The sequence below is a fragment of the Bos indicus genome, chromosome 28 (genome assembly GCF_029378745.1).
Source record: "Bos indicus isolate NIAB-ARS_2022 breed Sahiwal x Tharparkar chromosome 28, NIAB-ARS_B.indTharparkar_mat_pri_1.0, whole genome shotgun sequence".
In the NCBI taxonomy this organism is placed as follows: Eukaryota; Metazoa; Chordata; class Mammalia; order Artiodactyla; family Bovidae; genus Bos; species Bos indicus.
Genome location: NC_091787.1, coordinates 32,186,499 through 32,210,620, shown reverse-complemented (window position 1 = coordinate 32,210,620; position 24,122 = coordinate 32,186,499). Strand labels below are relative to the sequence as shown.

Genomic DNA, 24,122 nt, shown 5'->3' with positions numbered 1-24,122 from the left:
GTCTCCATCTGCAGCGCGGAACCCACCATGCTTACTAATTATGCCTGGGCTTCTAAGATCCGACAGGGAGGCCTCAGAGTCTCCTCTCCTTCTGGAGAATGGAAGGATGCCTGCGGCCTACGTAAGTGGTGCAAGCTTCTTGTCTTGAAGTTTTATTGGTCTCCCGCGTAAACCAAGCTACTCAGCCTCTTTTCTCCACTGAATTTTCCTACTGAGCTATCCTCATTCTATTACTCTTTATATCTTTGATGAATATTTAAATAGTCGCCGAAGCCATCTCCCCTTCGAATACCCTGGATCAGCCGGGGCTGGACCCCGGCAGCAGAGTACATCATGAGAAACGCTGGGCTGGAAGAAGCACAAGCTGGAATCAAGACTGCCAGGAGAAATATCAATAACCTCAGATATGCAGATGACACCACCCTTATGGCAGAAAGTGAAGAGGAACTAAAAAGCCTCTTGATGAAAGTGAAAGAGGAGAGTGAAGTTAGCTTAAAGCTCAACATTCAGAAAACGAAGATCATGGCATCTGGTCCCATCACTTCATGGCAAATAGATGTGGAAACAGTGGAAACAGTGTCAGACTTTATTTTTCTGGGTTCCAAAATCACTGCAGATGGTGACTGCAGCCATGAAATTAAAAGATGCTTACTCCTTGGAAGGAAAGTTATGACCAACCTAGATAGCATATTCAAAAGCAGAGACATTACTTTGCCAACAAATGTTCGTCTAGTCAAGGCTATAGTTTTTCCTGTGGTCATGTATGGATGTGAGAGTTGGACTGTGAAGAAGGCTGAGTGCTGAAGAATTGATGTTTTTGAACTATGGTGCTGGAGAAGACTCTTGAGAGTCCCTTGGACTTCAAGGAGATCCAACCAGTCCATTCTAAAGGAGATCAGCCCTGGGTGTTCTTTGGAAGGAATGATGCTAAAGCTGAAACTCCAGTACTTTGGCCATCTCATGCGAAGAGTTGACTCATTGGAAAAGACTCTGATGCTGAGAGGGATTGGGGGCAGGAGAAGAAGGGGACAACAGAGCATGAGATGGCTGGATGGCATCACCGACTTGATGGACATGAGTTTGGGTGAACTCCGGGAGTTGGTGATGCACAGGGAGGCCTGGCATGCTGCAATTCATGGGGTCACAAAGAGTCAGACATGACTGAGCGATTGAACTGAACTGAATTTAAGTGACAGTAAGCTTGATATGACTTCTTCCCCAGGAGCTCCTGTATTTTAAAAAGAAGTACACAGAATCAGGTATATTTTAAACTATAGAATAAATTCAGCCATGGAGAGAAGGTTCTGAACAGCTTCAGGGTAGGACTTTTTCCAGCATCCATCAAATGTCCTTTGAGAAACAGCTAACCCTATCAACATACTCAGACCTCAGTTCCTCTTGTCATTTAGGAATATCATTACTGCATCATTGTGGGGAATGATCAAGTTGGTTCATAAACCTCTTAGAAAGCAATATAGTACTATACAGAAGTGAGAGGTTTCTAAAGCCTTTTGCAGTTTGTCCTTTGTATGGGTAACACACTTGACCTCACTCCATGGAGTCAAAAGAGACTGGAAACCACCTGGGTAATGAATCTATCTTTCAGCTAGACAGGAGTATAACTTGTACCTACACTACTTCCTGGGTTCAAATCCAGATTATCCTATCTCTCGTTTCTCAACTTCCCACAAAAATAGAGTCCCTGTTTCCTGGGTGCCACCTTTAACACTGGCAGCAGACGCCTTCCGGAACCTGCTCACAAGGTTGCCATACCAACAATGGTGAACCAAGGCAGTTTGTGGACCAACTCAAGGGCAACAAGATGCTCTTGGTCCTGAGATAAATAACTGAACCAAGCATGTTATCCACGAAGAGATCAAACTTGGTACTGTCTTACTTTGAAATAGAGCTCTATTCCCAAGCATAACAAACCTTTGTATTTTTATCCAAAATGTATCCTCCCAGACCTACAACTGCTGCTGTCTTTTAACCAAGACATCGGTAGTTGCTGTTTAGTTGCTCAGTTGTGTCCAACTCTTTGTGACCCCATGGACTGAAGCACGCCAGGCTTCCCTGTCCTTCACCATTTCCCAAAGTTTGCCCAAACTCATGTCCATTGAGTCGGTGATGCCATCCGACCATTTGATCCTCTGTTGGACATGAGTGCACAGTCTAAACCTTCCTTCACTACTTTTCATCCCAGGTTCCTTAGTGCATTAGAAGTCTATGTTTATCTATGAAAGTAGTAAGTTCTAGGTTTGGGGGAACCTTAAATTATGGGAAAATGATCTCAAAATTTCTGATCAAAGTGTCACAGAAGGATCTGAAGAATATCCTGGGACATTCTCTTTGTTTACAAGACAAGGAATTGAGGCCTGAGCTTAAAGTCACATGCTGGAGTTGCAAGGCAGATATGAAATGCAGACTCAGGTCTAATGCATATGTATCCACTCTACCATATGGCATCCTTCCCCTCTGCTGCCCATGCCATCAGCACTAATGGAACCACCCATCCTGTCACTGTTCCCTAGGAGTTAATGAAGGTCTTACATCCCCACTAACCTGTGAAACGTCTACTTTCCCTTCCACGGGTCTTCTCATATTTCCTCCTCAGCTTCCTGGTCAGTGCTGGGAACTCATGGACCTGTCCTCAGCAGTTTTGCAATGACCAATGGAATGGATGAATACCTGACTGCACAAGTCCTTATCACTAGCACTGCTATGGTCTGTTCGCTGAGATGCCAATGTTTCTCTCATAAAATACAACCACCATGACTCAGGGGAATGAGGGTGTGGAGGACAACTTCTACAGCTAGCCAGCTCCATAGGTCATTTGCTGCATGTTCTGTGGCCCATGGCTTCCCTGGTGGCTCAGACTGTCAAGAATCTGCATGCCGTGCAGGAGACCCAGGTTCAATCCCTGGGTTTGGAAGATCCCCTGGAGAAGAAAATGGCAACCCACTCCAGTATTCTTGCCTGGAGAATTCCAAGGACAGAAAAGCCTAGCAGACCACAGTCCATGAGATCGCGAAGAGTTGGACACAACTAAACAACTAACACACTGTTGCCCATGCTCACACGAGCCAGTGTGCAGGAACTGAAAGAGGCAGAATGAGGCCTCAGCCTGGGGATGGGGGAAGTGCTGCCCCAGCCAACCACCTCTGCCGTGGGAGGTTGATGACAGATGCAGAGCACACAACTCTGGCTGGATGCCAAACATCTGGACCCAAAGTCAAGCAACCATGTCATTCCAATCAAAGAAAACCTAATCAACAAACATTTCCAGTGCCTACTATGTGCATCTAGACTGCTGTGGTTAAAATGAAAGACATTTAAGTCCTACTCAAGCCCCGAATTCCACTGTTCTCTGTTCCAGATGCCTGATACTGCATTAATCAAACATTTATGTTTTGAATCAAGCACCTGTTGGTATATGTTGATGTGCCGGCAAAACCAAAAGTTTGGAATTATTTCTCATTCCCTTTACTGGTACCCTTGTCAAGCTCCTTAGACGGAGGCTGAGAAGAATTTACCCCAAAGCCCCTACCATTTCTAGCCCTTCTCTGCCTTGCTGCCTACTGCTCCATCAGAATGCAGCAGGGTTGGGGGGGCATGCTTTCTCCCACTGTTCCAGGGAAATATTCAGGTGAGAACACCACCAGAGGCAATCTCTTTCTGAAATCAGTGTTCAGTTGCCTCTAGGCTCGCACACACTCAATGCCATGAGGGAACCCTGTGCATAATTTGGCATCTGTAGTGCTCTAAGAACAAAGGATATAATATCCCTTTGTTTCTGGACATCCTAAAGTGACAATGACATCTTGGTTGACAATGATGATTCCATATTCTTTTGTAAATCAAGTTATTTCTGAAAGAACTTAAAAGAGGTGAATGAACATTCAGTTGCTTTTTATCTGGCGTTTCTCCCATGAGGACTGCCAGAGCTTTTACTGATAATCCCACCAAGCACTGTGGTCATGAAATGAACCAAGTCTAGGGATTTGCTTCCAGCTTGCTTTAGGCCTCCCACTGTTCTCACTCTTCAGTAAGAAGAAACAGCTACTGAGGCTAAGGTGGGAGCACCTCTCCATATGTGACAGTGGTCTCTGATTTGTCAAAGTCCCCTAGCTGTTGTCAGGCAGGCTCTGCACACACTTCAGATAATGGCATGATTGTGCTCATCTTTCCTATTTCCACAATGGCCTCTACGTTTCTCAAAGTCAACTGAGGTCTCACACCTCAGGACACCGAGCACAGGATGTGTACAATAATCATGATATCATGTTTACAGACAGGGAAATAGCAGAGCACTAAGGCCAGACTTACTTGTAACCTTCCTACAGGAGATGGAGGTGGGAAACTGGAAATGTGGGTCTCCCCACCCTAGGTGTTGTGGCTACCCCCTCAGAAGTGTGAAATAGAGGACCCTCTGGTCACTTACATTTTTTTTTTAATTTAATTTTATTTTTAAACTTTACATAATTGTATTAGTTTTGCCAAATATCAAAATGAATCCGCCACAGGTATACATGTGTTCCCCATCCTGAACCCTCCTCCCTCCTCCCTCCCCATACCATCCCTCTGGGTCGTCCCAGTGCACTAGCCCCAAGCATCCAGTATCGTGTATTGAACCTGGACTGGCATATCGTTTCTTACATGATATTTTACATGCTCAAATGTCATTCGCCCAAATCTTCCCACCCTCTCCCTCTCCCACAGAATCCATAAGACTGTTCTATACATCAGTGTCTCTTTTGCTGTCTCGTACACCGGGTTATTGTTACCATCTTTCTAAATTCCATATATATGCGTTAGTATACTGTATTGATGTTTTTCCTTCTGGCTTACTTCACTCTGTATAACAGGCTCCAGTTTCATCCACCTCATTAGAACAGATTCTCTGCTGCCCACCGCAGAGGGTGGTTTCTGCAGCCAGTCTGCTCAGGGAGCCACTGGGCTTCCTCACTGTCCAAGCTCAGCTAGTCCAGGGAAAGAACATTAAGGGTGTTTTCCTCACAGGCCTGAGCAGCATAGAAGGAAGCTTCAAAGTTCCTATCTGTGGGCAATGCTGCTCTAGACAGCGCTTTGGATGACTGCTAACAAGCCATCCTGCTGAGTAGATGTACCGACAGCCAGGGTGGGGCGAGTAGAGCCTATGCCAGATTTTGATCCTCCTGCCTTGCTCCCTCAGTTTACAGAAAGCCTGTAGTACTTTCTCATTCTTAAACTCAGGACCTAGATCAGGTTCTGAGTAGTCTATCCCCGGTACTCTGAGCCCCACTCTGATGTCCCTAACTCTACAAAACCCCTTTGGTTCTATTCAAGAAGAAAGTTTGCAAGACAGCTTCCTCAAGAACAAAAGTTTCAACTCAAAAGTCTCAGCTCCTTTTATCTTCTCAACCCCACCCCCAGCACAGTGATGACCTCACAGACGAGACAGAGGCTGTTAAGAGGTGGGGAGGGCATCCCCACCTCCCTGTCTCCTTCTACATCCTGCCCATACTCTGTACTCTCAACCTTGTTCTGTCTTTCTCATTGGACTCTCTTTCACTAGCTCTCCACTAACTTAACTTCTTTGTTACCAACTTGATGCATGTGCCCAGAACGGAGGGACAGAAATTCCAAAGTCACCGCTTATCCCCTCCCAATGCCAACTCCCTCATGGAATTTTGTGACCCAAAGATGACCCTGGCCTACATACTGGATTTTTTTTTTTTTTTTTTTACACCATAAAAGAACTATTTCTGCAAAGAATTTTGAAGTTGTCATTTTCATTTTAAAAATAAGATGATAAAACACACACACACAAGCCATTATTTGTAAAATGACTGCAGATGATGAAGAGGAATGCATATCAATACACACGCATGCATACAGATGAGTGGGTGAGCACATGTGTATCTATGTATCTATACTGGGGGGGGCCAGAATGAGCCTCTCAGACGAAGAGAATGACTGAATACTAAGGAAAATGACAGGAATCAAGAGTGTTTTCAAATTTCTTCTAGTTTTTCCTTCCACCAGTCCCTCCAAATTAAAAAAAAAAAAAAAGTTTTTGTGGGAATTCCATTTAAATTTGATATCTAAATGAGCTTCAGAGCAGTCACATGCGTGGCAGAAACGCAGGGGTTACAAAGCAGGGTCTCACTGTGGTATGAGAATGATTGCTAGCTAAAAAGGGAGATTTTCTAGTTCTCCTCTGGCATTGCTTAGCTAAATAAACCCTGACACCTCTGCGCCTCGATGCTTGATATCTTAGATTCTTTCCAGGGCTTACTAGTGTTCTGTGGTTATATTATTCAAAACTATGTGGATATTTGGAATAATGATTACCGTGTCTATGACGACCACCACTGCCACCACCGTCATCCTGACTTCTCTTCTTTCTAGACCAATCTGCAATTGCCTCTACCTTAAGGGAACAAATAATAGATTTCCTCATTTTGCAAGGAAGACTACAGACAGAATTTTCAGTGACTCTACCACTATATCTGGGTAGTGCCAAGATCAGACTTCATGAGAGCCAAAGAGCCCAGTGCAACACTATCTCAAATGCTAATAATGGAAGACCCTTCTAACTGGGTTTCCAAAGAAGCTGTCAAAGGGAATCATGGAAATTCCAAGAAAATTTGATCTTCAGAGAGCTTGGACTCTGCTTATGATCATGAGTTCGGGCCAGGTTCAGACTTTTCAAATGCTACTCCAAATACTCCCTAACCCAGGAATTTGGGGCTACTCGAATGCTAACTCAGTGTCCCTTCCTGTCACAATCAGCATTCATGCAATTCTTTACACTGTTAGCAGCTTATGAAGTTGGATGTGTCATTCCTCCACTACACAAAAAAATTAGACTCAGCTCCTCAACCCAAAGATATCTTGGGTAAATCATCTTCTACTTTTTTAAAATATAGGATGCTTCAAGAATTTGCACATCATCCTTGGGCAAAAGCCATGATAATCTTTTCTGTGTCATTCCAATTTTACTATATGTATTGTTGAAGCAAGCATGGGAAGGTCTTTCTGAAAGATGGAATGTTAAGTGGTAAAAATCACAAGTTTTGGAATCACACAGGCCAGCATAACTTTAAAAATCTCGATTACGAGAAGGTAGCATCTGAGAATTACCCGCTTGTGTTCTGTGTAGGGATTATTCATCTCTTACCTCATCAGATACAGTTGTCACAAAGCATGCACTCAATAAATATTTATTGAACTAAATTATCTATCCTCATATTGAACAAATTTATTTTCACTTCAAGTGGGCTCCACAATCTCTTAGCAACCTGATTCTATGTTCCCTGCAGTTTCTATAAGGATGCGTTCTGGGTTTGGGATATCGATGTCTTTGTCCCACCTCATCCATAAAGTCTTCCCTGACAAGTCTAGTCTGCCTACTCTCCTTTTTCTGACCCCCTGTTGTACTTATTCCAGGTTCCAGTCACTTTGGCCCACGTGTGATATCTTATCTTGCATGGAAAATGTGTTTCATAAACACATCATCCTTCCCAGGAGCCTATAAGTTCCTCAAGGGCAAAGGCCATATTTGGTATTTATTTTGTACGTCCCATGGCACACAATGCAATACAGAACCCATAGCAGACTCTGAAAAAGGACCATTAAATTGATTTGAATTTTAAGGACAGTTCTCCACTGCCAGTGAAGACTTTCTTTCAGAGAAGTATTGAAAGGCAGGATTGGCTATATTCATAGTTCATTTCACCAAGCTGAGCCCATAAGTCTCTACAGTTGATGTGCTAGTTAGGAAACAAAGGGTCAAAAAGCAGCTGCTTACTTTCAGCAAAGAAGAGGTCGTATTTCAGTCGTGGATTGCAGGATTTCACGTGTCAGTCACTCTTGACTCTTGGCCAAACCCTTTGGTGTCATCAGGAATAAAAAGCAACCCAGAGATATGTCAAATATCAATTTCCAATTACTTTCTTGCAACACATTTCTGCCACTTGGGAAAACTCCCAAGGGATCTGTTGCCTCTTATCAGCTTAGATTGGGTTTATCTTTCAGTCCAACAGGTAACACTCGGCAATGCCCTGTTTAGCCTCAATATTACAGTGTCCTCCTCTGACACTCAGGTTCTCTTGCGAAGTCTTCAATATTGGCTTACTCTGTCATCGGAGACCTGGCCCCAGTATGGAAGGCCTGCTATTATACCCTGAACCATATGTGTTGGGGCAGAATGGGGATAATGCCAATCCCAATCACTATGGTGAGCTATTGTCACTAAGGTTTCCCAAGACTTAATTTGCATTGAGATGTTGAATGCAGGAACAAGCCTCATTCAGGGCTTGTGTGTCTTCAGCTCGAGCCAAGCAGGGAAGAAACAAGAGAGTCTCTAAAAGTCTTCATTTTGATACTCAAAACACAGAACAACATTTCTACTCTCTCCGTCACAGAAGACAGGCCACAGACTAATTGAAAAAATCTTTGGTACTAGGGATGTTAAAACTGAGGATCTGCACAAAACCAGAAATCACATGTCCCCTTTATTACAAAGTAATGGAACAGAATTTGGAAAAACCAGGAAACATTTCTGGGTCCATAAATCAGCCCAGTTGGAGGGAAACGCAAATGGCCAGCACCTGGAATGAGCCTTGGTCTGGAGCGGGAGAGCAGCCTAAAGCCCTGAACTGTGGGGCCAAGGCTCCAGACTGTGCACTGTGATTAATGACTTGAGTGAAAGGTCTCAGTTGAAGCTGAACAATTAACTTGTTCTCTCCACATCTCAGATCTCTCCACAGCATAACTATGTCTTCCCTGATTGTTCCTATTTACCAAAACGCAAGCCAGTCTGGGAAGCTTCGAACATGTCATCATCAGACTGTTTCTGACAATCGGGAGAGCCCTGGTGTTTGTCAGGACTACTTTCGTCAAATCATCTGTTTCGACTCTGCATGCAAGCCTCAACCTTTCAGTTCCTTTTCAAGTTTAAGAACCATCCAAATGAGGCAATGGCATTGGCCTCGATCCGTTTAAAAAAAAAAAAAAGTCCAGAGCTCAGAGGATTGCAAATGGACAGCATATGGCCTGGCTTGTTTCTGGTCACTCCCCAAAAAGTTCTTAGGGAATTGAATGTCCATGAGATTAATGGTTCCCTCCTGTCTTGCCTTTATCCTCTGGAATAGGTTTCTCTAATCTCTTTCAGATCCTCTAAAGCATTTACATTAAACCAATCACTCCTCCTGAATCTACAACAGAGATTCTGATAAGACCTGTTAGAACCCAGGAAGTCTCCAAACCTCTCCCTGTTTCTCCAGGAAGTAAATCTGTAGATGGGAAAGAAAAGCAGGTGACCCGAGAATCTGATTCTGAACGTGTTAATACAAGTACCTAGGAGGAGTACCCCCATAGAATCCAGTTTCCTCATTTGACCTCCCAAAACCACTTCGTTTGTGAGAAAAGGGTCTACCAAAAGTGAGCGTGCCCCCCATTAGGTAGGATTGCAACAGTACTCAGTGCGTTGCCTAAGAACCTCCACCCCATGGACCTGCCATGGGGCTGACCCTTCACTTCCCCTTTAGCCAATCCCATTTCCCTCAGTGAAGGCACCCTGTCTCCAGATCAGATCAGATCAGATCAGTCACTCAGTCGTGTCCAACTCTTTGAGACCCCATGAATCGCAGCACGCCAGGCCTCCCTGTCCATCACCAACTCCCAGAGTTCACTCAGACTCACGTCCATCGAGTCAGTGATGCCATCCAGCCATCTCATCCTCTGTCGTCCCCTTCTCCTCCTGCCCCCAATCCCTCCCAGCATCAGAGTCTTTTCCAATGAGTCAACTCTTCGCATGAGATGGCCAAAGTACTGGAGTTTCAGCTTTAGCATCATTACTTCCAAAGAAATCCCAGGGCTCATCTCCTTCAGAATGGACTGGTTGGATCTCCTTGCAGTCCAAGGGACTCTCAAGAGTCTTCTCCAACACCACAGTTCAAAAGCATCAATTCTTCGGCACTCAGCCTTCTTCACAGTCCAACTCTCACATCCATACATGACCACAGGAAAAACCATAGCCTTGATTAGACGAACCTTTGTTGGCAAAGTAATGTCTCTGCTTTTGAATATGCTATCTAGGTTGGTCATAACTTTCCTTCCAAGGAAGACATCAAAAACAATAACATTAATAACAGAAGTGTCATCAGCCACGATAGCAGCACGCATGTATATAGCACTTACAATGGGCCAGAAACTCTTTAAAATAGTCTATTTATATCAACTCACAGGGTCCTCACAACAACCTTACAAATGTAGGAATTATTATATTACAGACAGGGCGATGCAGAGTATCTTGCCCAAGGTCACAAAACCATCAAGTGGTAAAGTGAGGATTCAAACACTGGTCTCATTCTTAAAACTATCCTATAGTGCAACTACATTCTCCAGAGGTATGGTCCCCAGATACCACTGTAGATGAGGTTAGCAAGGCAATCCTCTAGCATGACACCCCTGAGCAGTCAGGCCTGGTGAATCCTGTTTCTGCTACTCAGTGAGTAACCTCCAAAGAGTTCTGAGTCTCTGAGCCCTTGTTGGTCTCATCTGTGAAACTGGCATGATACAAAGAGCTGCCGTGTAGGGTTTTAATGAGGTTGGTGAGATAATGCTATACAGGACCTAGCACAGTACCTAAACATGGCAGCTGAATAAAATGGAAGCTACAGAAATGCTTAGCACTAATCAGATCAGCTCATACTGACTAAAGGAGCTGGGGAAGATGAGACAGAAATAATCACAGCTTGGAATGTGAATATGAAATGCAGGTCAAAGTGGTAACCCCAAAGAGACTAGGATACTAAAAAGTACTGATGAGGAATATCTACCTTCTTGGCCTGACTCAATTTATGCAGCCTCTGGCTTGGCTTATTCCCATGAATGAAAAAATCCTAATTTTAAAATATATACAACATTAAGAAGGAATGAACAGATGTCCAGACTGGGATAATCAGAATCTTCTCCCTGAAATCCCTAGTCCAGAGGAAGAGCAAGGGCTCCTGCATGGCCCGTGTGGCTGCCCCAGAGTCAAGCTTGGAGCTGCATCCTTCATTCCACGTTTCCTTCATGTTCTTGCCGACCCCTGACACATCACATTCTTTGCATCAATAAGGACTGGTGCCAGAACACACTAAATTGCCTTTGACTACATTTAACTGATCTAGTATTTTTTTATGATTCTTTCTTGTTGCACCATTTTTCACTTTTGACTTTACAATTCTCTGCTGACTTTAAATAAAGCTTTTGCCAGACTACCCAAGGTGGTTTTTAATAGAGATTTAGGGGCTAGGTTGTGTTGTGGTTTGGATTCAGATTCTCCTGCAGCAATAAGGGGAAATTAACTAGGTGGTTTCATCTCAAGTGCCCATTTATACTCAGAATGGACAGAGAGCTTATCTTCTTCCAAGCCTTGTAATCATGACACTACAAAGTGATATTCAAGAAAGAAAAAAAATTAGGTAGCAATAGCTTCCACACCACAAAACCACTACACAGTGTCCCTGTAAACCCAGATGACTGGTATAATATACAGGCAGCAGTGGGATCACTTGCTGAGTGACAGGGAGGAATCTGACCACATTGCATCCTCTGCCAAAGATGATGCTTGTTCTCCTTAAGATGGGGAACTCAAATGACCCTACAGGAGTTACACGAGCTTACCTCCTGACACTGCTCCCTCCTCCTTGCTATCCCCGGGTCCTGCTGCCTTCTGCCCAGATCAAACACTGGGAGCCAGCAGGCCTCAGTCACTGAAAAGGCGACATGACCGGCAAAGACCCCAAGTTGGATATGAAGTCAGTCTCCCAAACTAACATTTCTTTTTTAGAGAAGAATTACCTTGAGTTAATTACCTCTTGAAAATATAAAATCGATATGTCAGTAAGAGTTTGCTTTTGTCTCATTATTCATTATTATCCAATGCCTGCTCCATTACAAATGAAGAGAAATAAAAACATGTGTTAAGTATTAAGAACTACAGCTTTAAAAATATCTGCACGCCTCACCAAGTTTAGAGATAAATAAACCTCTTGGGTTGTTTTTGTCTTTGCCTCTACCTACCACTGATGGTAAATGCAACTGAATTTGAGTTTTTAATTCTAGTGGTTTTCTTCATAGCTTTGCCACTTCTATAAGGACTCTTAAAATAGTGTTTTAATTTGCATTTTTGAACTTTATATAATGACAGTACACCATATCATTCAGTGAGTTGTTTTTCCTCCCAATTTTGTGCATTCATCCATGCTGAATATTACTCAACTTTACTTAATGAACCATTTGGGCTGTTTCCAGTTTTCTTGTCTGTTTTTTGTTTTGTTTTCCTACTACAGAAAATGCTATGCATATAGTTCACATTGATTTGAATATGTACAGTAGCTTTTCCTAGGTTAGAACTTGGGGAGTAGAATTGTTGGATCTTAAGAGTTTGCAATATTCAAATTCACCAGACAATAACAAATTGTTTTGCAAAGCAGATACACTGACTCACACTCACAAAAATAACTTGAGTTTCTGTTGCTCTACATCTTTACAGCAGTTGGTATTACCAGGCTGTTTACATTTTGCTGAGCCAGTGAATACAAAATGTATCTTACAGTTTTAATTTACATTTTCAAATTTAATTTTTTATAGTTATTAAGCAATTTTTGGATAGTTTGAAAATTCCTTGTTCAAAAAGTATGAAATGCATGCAGCATTTGTAAAGGAGAGCTGAGATACTATGGCTACAGAGAAAGACATTGTGTACATAGATATAGAGGAGTCAATACCTCTCTGTCCAAATCTGCCATTCACACTTAAAGCTACAGTCCATGGGCTAAATCTGGCCTGTCACTTACTTTAGAAAACACAGTTTTACTGGGACACAGCCATGCCTGTTTCCTTACATATTGCCTACAAATACTTTCAGTCTACAACGGCAGACAAAGCTGAGTAGTTACAGCAAAGAGCATCCGGCCTCCAAAGCCTAAAACACTTACTACAGCGAAAGTTTGCCAAGCCATAGCTTAGAGCATCTCTATTTGCAGGCACAGACACCTTCGACACCAGATACATTCCCCTGACTCTGTGCCTCCCAAATGCCCTTCCTCAGAAATGGCTTCATCTTCTACAAAAGTACTCAGGCCAAAAACCCGGGAGTCATCTCACACTCCTCCCTCTCACTCACCACTTAGGACTAGCTAGTGGATACCACTCATGGGCTCAACTTTCTCAACACCATTTCTGTGAAGACCTGTTCTCCACATCCCCTGCCAGCCTCTGCGCAAGCCTTACAATGACGTAGGCCACCCTCATCTCATGACCAAGCCCTTTGTGGGCCTCAGTTCACAGCATTTGTATACGTCATTGCATTTTGTCTGCTGTCTCCACCTAAACTGTAAGTTCCTTAAAAAAAAAAAAAGGCACCCTTGGCATTTCTACGCACAGTACAGTGCCTTGCACAGCAAACCCTTCATAGTAACTGAATCTCCTACAGGCTTCTCAGTCCTCAGAAACCACTGAGGGCCTGACAAGAGAAGGTCCTTGTGACTGCCATAACCCTAGTCAGCAGGGTTTGGAAACAGTCCCTGCTCTCTTGAATCTCATGGCTGAGAGGACCTGTGAAGAGACTCCTCATCGGTATCATTTAACGTAGTGGTCCTCCAATTGCTGTGTACAGAAGAGTCATCAGAGCTCATTAATAATAACAGAAGCCAGAGTCACCCCAGGCTCACTGAATCAGAATCCCTGAAACATGTTCAAACATCTTTACCTTATGGACTTTCCTAGGAGGTTCCTACATAGGCTTGAGAGGAACATGTCTAGTAAGGAAGGCTTCCTGAAAACACTCGCTTAGTTCTACCCCATCCTACCACATTGTATGCAAAGGATAGCTAACAATATACGGGACTCCTCCCCAAGCCCTTTTGTTTGTGTACTGGAGCTTCCCTAAGCTTCTCCACTCCTCCACTCTCCTCCCTCCACTAGCTTAGAAGAAGCCTGATTTGAGGGGATAATTAATTGTATCCTTTTCTCAGGACTGAATTCTGATTTTCATTGAATGGGCTGCATTCCTGGTTAGGGATAAGGTCCACTCCCTACATGGAGCATTTTTACTGCTCAACACACCTAAAATCAAGACTCTCTTGTTATATCCTGGTACCACTCCCGTTTATGTATCATCCCTTCTGGTACCTGCCTGCAGGAAGAGGCGTGCAAACATTTGTACCATGTATATAAGAATGCTTATTTTAATTTTTACTGCCCTCTTCATTTCCAACATATTACAGATCATTTAATATGTAAAAACAAATGTTAATAGGAGGGTTAGACTAACCACAATACCAATAAGATGCTATTAGTATTTATTAGAGGTTTTTCTTATTAGGCTTAATTTTTTCCTAAATTGCATATGACCCATTATCATTATGCTTGGTGGATAATATAACAAAACAAAATTACCAGTCCATTTTACTCAAGGAGAAAGTCTAAGGTTCCTTGGGTTTTATAACACCAAGCATAGCGCAAATTTAAGGAATTTTTCCAATGCTGCACTTGGTGATTTTTAGGAGTCTATTTCCCCCAGAGGCATGTAAGTACTAAAATTGCACTGGATTGCGTTTTGCTCTCAGCGGGTGAGAAAGTGCATAGTCAATGGGTTATTTGCCATTCTTTATTTCCATTTTATGCAGTCACACAGAGGTATCTCTCAGGTGGTTGTTGAAGTTTACTAGACACTCAGGAGCCATCTCCTGCTTTCTCTAAATGGCATTTATAATCTATAACCAAAGGGGTCATCTATGAAGCCTTTGGTGCAGTACACTTAAACTCTGCTTGCATTAGGTCAGGTTACAGAGATCAGATCTTTTGCTATGAGAGTTCAACAGAGGGAAAATTGCATCACATATCTAAACAATATTTATAGAACAACAAACAGCAAAACAAGGTCTAACACAAGTACTGAAAATGACAGAACATAGTATACATGAAATCAGCATATAGGGGATAAAGACCTTCAGAATACACAGGTCCATAGTAACAAACGGGCCACGAAAAAATCACCCAAGCGATTGTGTTGAACCTTTCTTTATCTGTCATAATAGCACTACATTCTGTAAATGCAGTATTGCTCTGCTTTCTTTCAACTGGATACCTCCAATTAACTATCATTTTCATGCTTCACTACTACTCTGATAATTGATGCTCATCACAGGATGTCTGAAATACTGAAAAAGTCAGAAGTGCTTTCTTGAACCATCAAGACACAGATTAAAATGTATTCAGTGTGGTTATTCTATTTTATTGGGGGGAAGCATGGAATGGAAGAAAGAACATAGGCTTCGGGGCAGACCTGGTCTGGATTTCATGAAGGACACTTATTAACACTGGGACCTTTGGTAAACTACACAGTATCTCTCTAAGCTTCAATTTCCTCATACATAAAATGGGAATAATATCCAGCTTTAGGAGACATTCCCATCATTAAATGAGACCACAAACACATGGAAAATACCACCACAGTCCCTGGCTTTAAAGAAATCACTCAATCGGAGCTCTTAATGTGGACATTTCCCTTCCCATTCCCAATTATCAGTAAGATATGCAAGATGCATGGACCTCTTTACTTTTTTCTATTCCTCTCTCTGAATATTTAATTCATATGAACAGCTCATTCTCCAAAAGTGGCAGAGTAGTTTAGAATGGATTCCCAACACTGGACTATTTACATTGGAATAAAAGCAATATTTTCAAAGAAACTATTTGTTTATCACTGGCCTTGGGGAAATAAAATTTCAGTCTCCAAAATGGTAACAAATTACTCAAAGCTTGCATCTTCTTTGGATCCTTTATTATTTTCATTTTTATTATTACTACTTTTAAAATTATTTTATTTCATTATTTTGCATGATTAAATACTAGCACATTGTAACAAAAATTCAGATACTGAAAAAGCTAGTTTTTTGATCCTTCTACTCTTTTGCATTCTAATTTGGATCGTCCCCTGATGGTTGAAATAACTATTGTCTAAGTTTTTATGTCCATCCTTCCAAAACTGCTTCTATGCATTTATACACATGTATGTGCTTGAGTATACGTATGCATGATTTTGTGCTTTTAAATACAGAAATTTTGCCACAGTATACAAATATTTTGTATTCATATTGATTTTTGCTCAACTTTTAAAAATATTTTCATAATGTTCAATACCATGCTTTACCTTACATTAACCATTCCATTCTTGATGGGAACATCAGAAAGTAGAAACTTAAAAAAAAAAAAAAAAAAAAGCCAGTGACTTCTGTATATTAGCATTGTGCTGTGCTTAGTTACTTAGTCACGTCTAACTCTTTTGTGACATCATGCATTGCAGCCCGTCAGGCTCCTCTGTCCGTGGGGATTCTCCAGGTAAGAATACTGAAGTGGGTTGCCATGCCCTCCTCCAGGGAATCTTCCCAACCCAGGGATCGAACCCAGGTCTCCTACATTGCAGGTGGATTCTTTACTATCTGAGCCACCAGGGAAGCCCAAGAACACTGGAGTGGGTAACCTGTCCCTTCTCCAGGAGATCTTCCCGACCCAAGAATCTAACTGGGGTCTCCTGCATTGCAGGTGACTTCTTTACCAGTTGAGCTACCAGGGAAACCCATATTAGCATTATATCTTATCACTGAATTCTCTCCTTAGTCCTTCAGTCAGTTCACTTGTGTTTCCAACTGTTAAAGCAAATAAAATCATCTATAAACATGACAGTTTTACCATATGCTTTCCATTCTCATGCTTATTATTTCTTTCTCTTGTTCAATTGCATTGGCTACTATTTCCAGTAAAATATTAAATAATAGTGGTGATTGCATATATCTTATCCTTGCTTTAATGAGAATACCTCTTATGTTTACCTATTAAGTTTGATGTTGGCTTTTGGACCGAGATAGATGCAATTTATTATCTTTAGGAAATATACATCTATTTTTGTATCCTTTTCACCTTATAAAATTATGGCTTTTCTCTTTAGATCTATTAAAAAGATAAAATAAATGAAGGGCTATCCTAATATTAAAACTTCAATGCATACTTAGAATATATCTTAATTGATCATAATATTTTACTCTTGTGGCTGGATTTTTTTATAATTATTTTATTTAGGCTTTTTTGCATCCATATGCATAACCCAGATGAATAAAAATTATTATTCTCTGCAATTCTTATCAATTCTTCTATAAAGATTTTATGCTCTTTATAAAAATAATTTGGAAGTACTTATTTATCTATGATCTGAAACAGTTTAAATAGACTTAGAATCATCACTGTGGTGTGTGGGAGCCAGCTTGCACTGACTCACAAGATCAGATTATGCATATTTCTTCAAAGTCCACATTAAGTAATATCACATATGCAGCTTAAAATCAGTCATGGTAGAAATATTCATGCCACAGAAACTGGCACTCTAAACACATAGGGGCATACTTCAATGGCCTAGTGGTTTTCCCCACTTTCTTCAATTTAATCCTGAATTTTGCAATAAGGAGCTCATGATCTGAGCCACAGTCAGCTCCAGGTCTTGTTTTTGCTGACTGTATAGAGCTTCTCCACTGTCAGCTGCAAAGAATATAATCAATCTGATTTCAGTATTGACCCTCTGGTGATGTCCATGTATAGAGTCGTCTCTTGTGCATTTGGAAGAGGGTGTTTGCTATGACCAGTGCTTTCTCTAAGCAAAACTCCGGTGGACTTTTCCCTACTTCATTTTGTACTCCAAGGGCAAACTTACCTGTTACTCCAGATATTTCTTGACTTCCTAGTTTTGCATTCCAATCCTCTATGATGAAAAAGGACATCTTTTTTTTTTTTTTTTGGTGTTAGTCCTAGAAGGTCTTATAGGCCTTCATAGAACTGATGAACTTCAGCTTCTTCAGCATTAGCGGTTGTGGCATAGAATTGGATTACTATGACGGGGAATGGTTTGCCTTGGAAATGAACCTAGATCACTCTATTGTTTTCGAGAATGCACTCAAGTACTGCGTTTTGGACTCTTTCGCTGATTGTGAGGGCTACTCCATTTCTTCTAAGTGATTCTTGCCCATAGTAGTAGATATAATGGTCATCTGAATTAAATTTGCCCAGTCCCATTCATTTTAGCTCATAGATTTCTAAAATTTCAATGTTCACTCTTGCCATCTCCTGCCTGACCACATCCAATTTACCTTGATTTATGGATGTAACACTCCAGGTTCCTATGTAATATTGTTCTCTGAAGCACTGGACTTAAATTTCACCACCAGAAATATCCACAACTGAATGTCATTTCTGCTTTGGCCCAGTCTCTTCATTCTTTCTCAAACTATTTCTTTGCTCTTCCCCAGTAGCATATTGGACATGTACTGGCCAAGGGGGCTCATGTCTTTTTGTCTTTTCATGGGGTTCTCAAGGCAAGAATAGTGGCGTGGTTTTATATTCTCTTCTCCAGTTGACCACAAATTGTCAGCAAGTTTGGAAAACTCAGCAGTGGCCACAGGACTGGAAAAGGTCAATTTTATTCTAATCCCAAAGAAAGGCAAGGTCAAAAAATGTCCAAACTACTGTACAATTGTACTCATTTCACATGCTAGCAAGGTAATTCTCAAGATAGACTTCAACAGTATGTGAACTGACAACTTTCAGATATACAAGCTGGATTTAGAAAAGGCAGATGAACTACAGATCACAGAGAAAGCAAGGGAATTCCAGAAAAACATCTACTTCTCTTCATTGACTATGCTAAAGCCTTTTACTGTGTGGATCATAACAAACTGTGGAAAATTCTGAAAGAGATGGGAATACCAGACCACCTTTCTTGCTTCCTGAGAAACCCATATGCAGGTCAAGAAGCAACAGTTAGAGCCGAACATGGAACAACAGACTGGTTCCAAATTGAGAAAAGAGTATGCGAAGGCTGTATACTGTTACCCTGCTTATTTAACTTCTATGTACATCATGTGAAATGTCAGGATGCATGAAGCACAAGCTGGAATCAAAATTTCCAGGAGAACCATAAAACCTCAGATATGCAGATAGATACCACTCTAAAGGCAGAAAGCAAAAAGGAATTAAAGAGCCTCTTGATGAGGGTGAAAGAGGAAAGTAACAAACCTGGCTTAAAAGTCAGTATTCAATAAACAAAGAACACAGCATCTGGTCCTACCACTTTATGGCAGATAGACACAGAAAAAATGGAAACAGTGACAGATTTTATTTTCTTGGGCTCAAAACCCCAGTGACTTCAGCCACAAAATTAAAAGATGCTTGCTCCTTGGAAGAAAAGCTATGACAACCCTAGAAAGCATATTAAAAAGCAGAGACATCATTTTGCGGACAAAGGTCCATATGTGAAAGCTATAGTTTTTCTGGTAATCATATATGGATGTGAGAGTTGGCCCATAAAGAATGCTGAGCACCGAAGAATTGATCCTTTCAAAGTGTGGTGTTGGAGAAGACTCTTGAGAGTCCCTTGGACTGCTAGGAGTCAAACCAGTCAATCCTAAAGGAAACCAACCCTGAATACTCATTGGAGGACTGATGCTGAAGCTCCAATATTTTGGCCACCTGATGCAAAGAGCTGACTCATTAGAAAAGACCCTGATGCTGGGAAAGATTGAAGGCAAGAGGAGAAGGGGATGACAGAGGGTGAAATGGTTGGATGGCATCACTGACTCAATGGACATGAGTTTGAGCAAACTCCTGGAGATGTTGAAGGACAGGGAAACCTGGTGTGTTGCAATCCATAGGGTCACAAAGAGCGGGACAGGACTTAGTGACTGAACAACAACAACAATACATGTGAGGGGAGAGGTGTTTGTTTGTATGTATTTTTTGTGTGTGCATGTGTATGAGTTCACAGAGACTCAGTTGTTAAATACTTAAAAGAGCACTACTCAGTATCTTCTAATGTTTGATAAAATTTCCCTGTAAAATTACCTAAACTTGGTACTTTTTTGGGGGTGGTGATAGGTCCTTAAAATTTTAACTAAATTTTATTTAATTTAGAAATCAATATGCTTCCATTTTCATCTCTTCTGGAGTCAGTTTTGGGGAATTATATATTTCTAGAAAATTTCCACTTGGTCTAGATTTTCAGACATTTGAACAGGATTGAGCAAAGTTAGTTCTTATGATTCCTTCAGTTTTCTATTCTTTCTGTGGCTTTTAATTTTTTATCTACATATAAGCAAATGTATATTTGCATTGTTTAATTTCCTTGAATATTTTAGTGACTTCTAAAATTCATCTTTTGTTTTATTCATTATACTGTTTATTACAGTATTACTACATATTTACATACTTCTTACTGTTCATTAACTTTAAAAATTCATTTCTCCCACTTTCTTTCAGTCTACTTGGCTGAGTGCTTGTGTCAGACGCTTATCTTTTAGACTTTTACCCTTTTTACAAAAATATATGTACTTAAAGCTGTTTTCTACTGAGAATGGTCTTAGATCTATCTCATAGGTTCTTATAGGTAATGATTTCATCATCATATTTCTCTGGCTATTCTATAGTTTGAACTTGTATATTAAGTTTGACTTCAGATTTAGTAGTGTCAGAAAATTTCTGGATGAAAGGGCTTTTATAATCTGATTTTCTTATTAATGTATAGTTTTAATACATTGTGCCCATAGTTTTTTGTACTACCTCTTCCCTGGAATTTACTGAAATTTTGCTTATGAGCAATTATATTACTGTGGAAGACTACAATTGACCAAAGTGGTCAGAGCACTATTTTGGGTACCACAAGCTCTTCTAGAATTTTGCCACACCCCATCAAGAGGCAGAATTTATTTTTTCTTCCCTGAAACTTGAGCAGGTTTTCTGTGACTATCTTGATGAACAGAATGTAGCTAAAATAATGCTACATGACTTCGAAGACATAGATTGTAAAAGATGATATGGCTTTTGCCTGACTCTTACTCTCTCATAATTTCTTTTGCTCTTAAAACTTAACCAGTACTAGGAGGTATTCCAAGGCCTCACTACGCTGCAAAGGAAGACCACACAAAGGAGAACTTAGGTGCCTGGTAGACAGTCATTATCATCTGCCAAGTAAGTGAGTACATGAGTTTTCAGATGATTCCAGCTCCCAGACTTCAAGCCTGCTATGAGGTACCGGACATTATAGAGCAGAGATAAGTCATTCCTGTTGTCCTCTCTTGGAATTCCTCACCTGCAGAATCTGTGAACATAATAGACAATAGTCTTGTGCCACTAAATGACTCCTCTGACTCATTTAAGGCTCTTATGTTTGAATATTTTGTGATATTTAGATCGTAGCCACTGCTCTCTTTCTGTACCAGCCTTTTTTTAACTTTTCTGAAATTAATTTGTTTTTCTCTCTATAACATAGAGAATTAGATCTTTATGATCCAATCTGAAAATCTTTTAAATAGATTAATCAAGCACATTTATATTTTTTCCTGTTGCAGACATGATGGGCCTTAATTCTAACATGTTATATTTTATAAAAGTGAAACTAAGTTGTGACAAGCATCTTCTGCTTTGCAAATCCTAAAATATTTAATATCTGGTCTGTTACAGAAAAAGTGTGTTAATCCTTGATGTAAATCATAATATTGGCTGCAAACACTGCTGTATTCACTGCTATCTTTATTGTTCTCACTTTTGCTTCTGTTGCTGCTATAGTACATCCTATCACTTTGACTAGTATCTCAAGGGAAATACAGAATATTCCTTACCTGCCTCTTCAGGGACTCTAATGAGAATATTTTCAGTCCTTTATTCTTCTCTCTGCAGGTTGCTGTAGGTTTCTGAGATAATCTTTGTCAAGTTGGGGAAATTACCATCTATTCCGTTTGCTAAGAGATATGTGCCAAAATGGTTATTAAATTAATAGGTCTCTCCCTTCCTTCCTCCCTTCCTTCCTTCCTTCCTTCCCTCCCTCACTCCTTCCTTCTTTCCTTCTTTGTTTGCTTTATTCCTTCCTTCCCTTTCTTTTGCATCTATTATCATGATCATACGCAATCTATTTTCCCTTTTAATATTCCAATAAGACAACCTTACTGATACATTCTAATAGTAAACTATCCTTTTAATTATGAGGTAAGTGTTGCTTGGTCATAAGTAGTATTTTTTAATACTACTTATTATTAACAATAATATATATAATATATATTATAATATATTATCTATATTATAATATTATAATTAATTATATTATATAATTATATTATTATATATATTATAATATAAACAATTAAATTTTATTGTTAATGTCTCATTGAGGATTCTTTTACACACATTTGTAAAAGAGATTGACCTACAGTTTCATTTATGACTCAATTTATAGATAGCTTTTGGGATTATTCCATATATTTTTTTTATAAAGAATGTTCATTCTGTTTGCTGTTTAACAAGATGTACATATTGTGAAGTTTATTGTCCATTACTTGTAATTTTCTATGGAAAATATACTAAAGATTTCATCTGTGATTGTAATTGTCAGTTTTATCTAATATTTCTAGATGTTTTTGCCTCATGTATTTCAACATGTTAATACCATGTTGTTCCATGCATTGAGACTCACAATTGTTACAGCTTCCCATTAAATCTTCTTACTTATATAAAATACCCCTCTTCATCGTTTCAATAATTGTCTTCAGCGCTATTTTGTGATATTAACATTGTTATTCCTGGGTTATTATCATGTATCAACTTTTGGGGTTTTGTGGGGTTTTTTTGAAATTCCAGTATTTTTCAAGTGTCCTATGTCATTTTATTGTATATATCTTTTAAAAAAAGCATTTTATTTTATATTCCCTTTTTTTAAAAACCAAATCTATGAGTACTCTGTCATTTAATTGACCCATCCCCACTCACTATGGCTATTACATTTGTGCCAACTCTTGTGATCTTACTTATTCTTCCAGTCACTCATACTTAACTGCTCTGGCTTGGAGCCAGCTTTGTTGAGCTGTTCCTGAACTAAAGATGGGGCAGGCATATGAACAGGCTGACCTGTGTGCCTACCCACTGCAGAGACCTATCTTGTTTGTTGCTATGAAACTTCCAGTGGTTCCCTGTGCTTAGCGAGTTCCTGGAGCTAGTCTTATATTTTAAAGCTCTCTTGCATTTATTGCTGTCATTAACCCTTTCAATTATATCCATTTACACAAAGTCTACATAGTTTCTGATCAACAACAGTACTGCTTCTTGTTTTCAGTTAGTTGTTGGTTAGAGTTTTTTAAATTCCCACATAGGGAGTAGTATAAAGTAGTACAATATCATTTCCACCATATTTGCTAACACCTTAAAATTACTTCCTGCCTCAGTCACAGTAAATGGCCTACAAGATGCTACAGGTTCTGACCTCTGATTCTGTTCTGTCTTCATCTCCAGTCCCTGCAATCCACCTTTCCCTGTTGGATTACTTTACTCAGCCACACTGGCTCATGAAGCTCTATTTCGTGTATACCAGGCATGCTCCTATCTCAAGACCTTGCACTTACTCTTTCTTCTGCCTGAATAATTTTCCTCTCAGATATTCTCAAGTCCCCAGCTCTCACCGTAAAGTTGTTACTTCAATGCCACTTCTTCAGTGATGGCTTCTCTGCTATCAAGTCTCAAATTACCAATACATACTCCCTTATCTCCTTTGCCTGATTTTCTTTTCATCATATACTTAACTCTAACAAATTCAGGGGTAGGCAGGGGGAGCTTTTCTTTCTTTTTTTTTTTTTTAATTTTAGTTATTGTCAACTACAAATTGGCATTTGCCAAGAGCATTGCCAGTGACTGAACAACAAGGGCATTTTGCCATCTACCTCTGTGGAGACTGTGCTGCTGCATTGAGGACCTTTAACACCCCCTGAGGGAGTTCAGGGTGGAGTGAAGCAATCTGTGCTCCAGGACTGTGGAACAGGTTATTAGATAGTCAGATAATTTCAGGAGCTGATTTCATGATCCCAATCCCAATCTCTTCATATCTAAAAAGCACTAAATCCCTTCATGATGACATCAGTTCCTCCTGACTAGCAGAAATTTTGTAAAATGAGTGCTTAATTGCGCTGAATTCCCCCTTCACCAAAATCGTATATATTGACCTTCCCCCACTGCCTCTTTCGAGCAGTCTCTCAGAGCTGTCTAAAGTGCTGTCTCCCAGG

General features: G+C 40.4%; 1 protein-coding gene and 1 non-coding gene across 2 annotated transcripts in view; both read right to left on the bottom strand.

The window, feature by feature from the left end:
* LRMDA (leucine rich melanocyte differentiation associated) overlaps positions 1-24,122 on the bottom strand; it is a 1,201,191-nt gene that overhangs the window by 235,002 nt on the left and 942,067 nt on the right. The gene's annotated exons all lie outside the window — the stretch shown is intronic.
* LOC139180462 (U6 spliceosomal RNA) lies at positions 6,902-7,006 on the bottom strand. The gene has a single exon (XR_011564732.1). It is a non-coding gene; the product is annotated as a U6 spliceosomal RNA (small nuclear RNA).